The sequence below is a fragment of the Ictidomys tridecemlineatus genome, chromosome 4, assembly GCF_052094955.1.
Source record: "Ictidomys tridecemlineatus isolate mIctTri1 chromosome 4, mIctTri1.hap1, whole genome shotgun sequence".
Lineage (NCBI taxonomy): Eukaryota > Metazoa > Chordata > Mammalia > Rodentia > Sciuridae > Ictidomys > Ictidomys tridecemlineatus.
This window is the reverse complement of record NC_135480.1, coordinates 74,709,462-74,715,461: the sequence shown is the minus strand read 5'-3', so window position 1 is coordinate 74,715,461 and position 6,000 is coordinate 74,709,462.

The window sequence follows — 6,000 nt, the reverse complement described above, 5'->3', positions numbered from 1 at the left end:
AAAATAGTTTGCCTTTCTCAAGCACAGTGATCTTCAGTTTTTCTTTATTGTGACACATTAACAGATGATGTTTACATGATATATTGAAATTGATGAATAGTTGTGGCAAAGCTACAATAGGCTGTAGGTTCTGATGCTTCTGATTCTATAGCCCAGTAATTCTCAACTGGGGGTGATTGTGCTCCCAGAGTACATTTAGATGTGTCTGGATACATTTTTGGTTGTCACAACCTGGCGGCAGAGATGTTAGTGTGTAAAGGCCAAGGTTGTCACTAAACATCCACATCCTACAATACATAGAAAAAAAACCTATACAACAAATCTTAACAGGGTGAGGTTGAGAAACTCTGCAACAGATATATTTTGCCCATTTGTTCCCATGTCCAGGGAACACTGAAATGAGAATTAGTGAGATAGTTATTAATATGTAGATAAACGTGATACTTCCCTAAGTACTTTTTTTTCAGTCAAATAAATCATTTACAAATGTTGGTGGTATGTTCTGCTACAACATATGTTTTCCAATCTGAATTAGTTGATGTGTTATTATAAATAGAGAAATAATGTCAGGAAAATGTTATAGCAACATTTTTCATATGTGATATTCTTTTTTCCCAGTTCCTTAGTGTTTTATACCGTCAAGGGGCCATAGCTGAACCCAGAGGGAGAAAAGATAATATAGTACACTAGGCCTATCTCTTATTGCTTTATTGGTTTCCAAATGAACACAATTATCCATCAACCTCCTATCCTGTATCTATACTTTTTACAATATTTTTCTGCACTTTGCTACTCATGCCATCATAAACTGAAGTCCACATCCCTTGAATGTGGCATTCCCTTTTGTCTTGTTTTGGCCAATCAACAGGTATCAGGTCCTTGACCTTAAGAAACCTTGAAAATCCAATTTGTTCTCTGGAAGGATGGGACCATTATATTAACAAGTCCATGTTAACCTGCTGAAGAATGAAAAATCCTCTGAAACAGAGAAGATATCACTTATCTGTAGGTCAGTCATGCCACTGTTGACCAGTCAACTGATCATGGATTCAAGAGTGAATACAACTGAGTTCACACCTGGCCCAGGCGGTGAAAATACTCAACTGACTTACAGATATTCTGCAAATGATAAATGGTGAGGTCTTAAACTACCACATTTTAGGGTGGATTGTTATGCATCAATAGGTAAGTGAATATTTTCTCTGAAAAGTGGACGCTGATCCATATATGGGGGGGTATGGAATGAATGAAGGAACTTTAGATTGAGCAAAGGGGAGAAAGAGGCAGGGAGGGAGCATGGGGATAGGGAAGATGGTGAAATGAGATGGACATCACTATCCTAAGTACACGTATGACTGCACGAATGGTGTGACTCCGTATACAACCAGAGAAGTAAAAAATTGTGCTCCATTTGTGTACAATTAATCGACGAGCATTCTGCTGTCATGTATAACTGAACAAATAAAGAATATAGGTTAAAAGTACAAAAAATAGATAAATGATATATACATTGTAACTTCTTTGTTTGCTTTTTGCCACATAATCTACCTTAGAAGTGCTTATTGCACTGTTAATATTATTTGTGTGTGTGTGCATGTGTGTATTTGGCTGTTATCTCTGAGATCAGCAGCCTCTCCTTTGCTAAACATTCTTCCTTCAAGTTACCTTCATTTTTTAGAATGGTAAAGTCTTATATTAAACAGCAATTATTTCTTTACTTAATAGAAATGTAATGAGATGTTTTAATCTGCTCATACTTTAATTAAAGTTTCCATCATTATTTTTATTGGTTCTCTGAATGAATAGTTGCATAGATTTTGAGTGGTCTGCCCATTCCTAGATTTCTCAAAGACCCTATTAATTTTGTAGATAATTTTACAGAATGTGACTTTTTTTCATAGTGGCTATGAGGCATAAGGGCACGTAAATGCTCATGTATTTTGTGGGAGTCAAACTACTTTTGCCCTGTCTATGACTAATCATGTATCACTAGTATGGCAGACATAAAATTAGAAATTATTGCTCAGGCCTTTCTGAGATGTCAAGGAAGCATCCAAATTGAGGAGTCTGTAGATAAGTTTCTTTCTGTTTGGGATGTGTCAATAGGTGAGTGCTCATGTGCATGTGCATGTGCATATGCATTTGTGTGAGTTAGTGGGAAAGTCTGAGGATTCATATTTTGTTACACTTATTATCATACTAATATATTCTAAGGCTGTTGTGTGCTTTTTATATCAAATTATTCTAAATCGCTACAATAATCAAAACCATTAACAAATATCTCCACATTTTTTGAAGGCATATATTATTTTATATTATATTATATATATGTTATATTATATCAATAATTCTGTCTTCATGGCAGCCCTGAGAGATGGGAATTTTTTAGATTCAATTTTATTGTAAATTGATAGATCATAATTGTATATATTTATGGGGTTAAAAGCAATGTCATAAAAGATGTGTATTATATGGAATGATTAAATCAAACTCATCAACATATCCATCACTCCATTTTTTGTACTGAGCACATTTGAAATTTATACCTAATAATTTTGAAATGTAAGATATACTATTTTTAACTAGTCACCGTGCTGTACAATAGATCAAGACACTTGTTCTTCCCATCTGAAACTTTGTACTCTTTGACCCACATCAACCCCATCTCCTCCACTTCTCAACCTTTAATAACCACCGTTCTACTCTCTGCTTCTAATTTAATTGCTTTCAGATTTCTCATATGAGTGAGATCATGTGCTATTTGTCTTACTGTGACTGGTTTATTTTGCTTAACATAATTTCCTCCATGTACATCCACATCGTATCAAGTCACATAATTTCATTCTTCAAGTTCTGTACAGATGAGGGAAAGTAATGTGGATGGATTTAGTTCTCTGGGTAGCATGTGCCATAGCAGGGATTTGAAAAAACAGGTGCCTTTTTCTACCCTTTCATACCAAGATGAACCAGTCATTCCCTTAAGAAAAGGGCAGAGCAGGTTGCTTTCAGGTCTTTTACTTCATGGCAGGAAAGGGAAGAGATTATGAGGAGCTCTTTAGCTCTGTCAAAACTGGGATGAGGAAAGCAATGGAAGCCTTGGAGTGGTCTGCAAATTCAAAAGATATCCCCTCTTCCTCATGAGACTCTCCCCCTGGTTATTCAGTGAAATACAAATCATGTCATTTGTTTAGAGATTTTTCAAATATAATTAAACCTACCAGTCTTCAAATGGGGAGATTATCCTTGATTCTGGGATGGACTCAATCTAATCACTTGAGCCCTTAAATGTAGAAAAGGATCTCCACTGGAATGAGAGAGATATTCAGAAGAAGCAGAGAAAAGATGAGGTAGAGAGATTTGAAGAGTGAGAAAAACTAACCCTGCTATTGCTGGCTTTAAAGGTGACCACATGTAAAGATGGAGAGCTCTAAACGCTAAGCATGACCTTTCACCAACAGCTCACAAAGACTGGGAACCACAGTCCTACAACATATGGAATTCAGTTTCCAACAACTTGAAGGAGATTGGAAACAGATTCTCTTCCAGAGTCTCCACAGTGCTCTCAGCTTTTTCATTTCATCCTATGGGAATTAGAGCAGAGAAACCAGCAGAGTCCACTCAGTCCAGTCTGACCTGCAGACTGAGATGATAAACCGGCTTTGCTTTAAGCTGCTAAATCTATGGTAGTTTTTTTATAGTAGTAAGAGAAAACAAATGCAGTATATGAGAGATATGGATGAGGTGACTTAATTTTCAGCGCATGCTAAAGTAACAGCAGACACAAGTCCTTTGAGTCTGAAGTGGCTAGCGCCTTTTTGAAAAGTCACACAAACCTAAAAGGCTCATTCCAAGAAGGGGCTCTTTGACACCAATGAGAACAAGAAGTTGAGATGGAAAAGTAGGAAGATGCATGAGAGAATCTCTGGAAAGGTTCACACTCAATAAGACTACTCAGGTTGAGATTTCACCATGGAGTACAAGATGCTAGTTGAAATCTTAATACATTTCAGAGGGAGGAGAAGAGAGTAATGAATCTATTTTTTAAAATTTCCATCTTTACTTTGTAATTTAATCCTATTAACAAATTTGTAAAATGGATGATGATTTGATTTTTCAGAGATAAGAAAGACACTTAGATAACATTCCTGGCTAATATCAAACAACCAGATCTAATATGTAAGTTTTTCCTTTCTCACTAAGTCTTGGTTATCTTTTATCCTCAGTGTTTTATTTTCCATAATATTTTACTAAATGTCAAGTCTTGTTGGAAAGAGTCAAGATGCAAAGTTGAAATAAATAATGTAATCCTATTGTTTGTTTAATTTTATTTTGAGATACTGTCTTGCTAAGTTTCCCAGACTAGCCTTGAACTTGCAATGCTCACCCTCCTGAGTCTCTGAGATTATAGGTATGGGTCATAGCATCTGCCTGGAATCCTACTGTTTAGACTCCTGTGGCACATTTTCTCTTAAAGAGGTGAAGGCAACTCCAAATATTACAGTGTTTGTTCTCTTCCTACTGGATGCAATTTTCTACCTGATGGTTGTGATGTCCCAACAACTTTTGGCACCCAGACCTGGTTCTAGTTCCCATGACAGAGCCATGATCTCTCCAGTACACACTAGGGTCAACACTAATATAAAAAGTTTGTGTGGAGGGAGGGAGGGGGGTTGGCTTTTTAGGAGAAAATCATATTCATTTGGAATTGGCTTTTGTTACTAATTTTGCTCTCAGATAGGTTAACTGGGATCCTGATGTTGGGAGATGTATGCTGCCAGTATCCAGGGTTGATTCCAACTTGCAAAATGTCATGGCTGAACACTTGGGCAATAGTAACACTTTGTAGGAAATACTTTTATACACCCCCAGGTTCCTCAGATACCTTAGGGCACTTATGTTATAGATAGCAAATTTTTTTCATCTATTCATCTATTGGTGGGCCTCAAGGCTGGTTCCATTACTTGGGTATTGTGGATTATGCTGTTGTAAACATTGGTAGGCATGCATCACCATAATATTATGATTTTAGATTGTTTGGGTAAATACCAAGGAATGAAATAGCTAAATCATATGGTCCTTTTATTCCTATTCTTTTGAGAACTCTTCATAATGCCAAGAGTTAAATTATGTCATTTGCTGGTAAATGGTTGAAACTGGAGAATATCAGGCTAAGTGAAATAAGGCAGACTCAGAAAGCAAAGAGTTGAATCTTTTCTCTCACATGAAGAAGGTAGAGAGAAAAAAGAAATAAAAAAGAGGAATGTTGCAAAAATAGAAAGCAGATCAGTAGAAGAGAAACAGGGGAGCCAGGGGAGGGTGGAAGGGAGGGAAAGAACTGGGCAATTAAGTTATGCTACATGCATGAATAAGTACATCACAATTTGTTCTAATTTTATATAAAACTATAATGCACTAATTAAACTAATTAATTAATAAAAGGGAGACCAATATAGTAGAGAAAGAAGATGGGAAAAAGAGGACAGGAGGATAAGAGGAAGTATTAGGGATAGAAATGGAAAAAGTTAAGTTATATATGCATTACGAATATGTCAAAATGAACCGTACTGTTATGTACAACTGTTATGCACTAATAAGTAAAATAAGACAAGAGCGCATATGCTAATAACTTCACCTCAACATCATGTGGGTCACACAGTATCTCCTTAAACTTTTTATTTTTAAGCATTCATCAGGGTCATGAAGTTCTGAAATTAGTCCTTGGGAAAATTCAAATTATCAGGCAAGACAAATCACCACTAAGTCTCGGCTCTATCTCTAGTTGGTTTCCAAGTATTCTGTACATGATTGCCTTCCTGCAGCTAATCTGGATGAAAATAGGCTTGAGACCGCAAATGCCATTAGATTTTGGAGCAGACAGAAAGGGGTCCAAAATACTTGGGAAATTGGTTATATTCTGATAGATTCAGTGTGGAAAAAGACATCAAAATTGAAGAACTTAAAAGGCTTGGTTTAATGTTTCCTTTTCCCTCCCCTTCACTT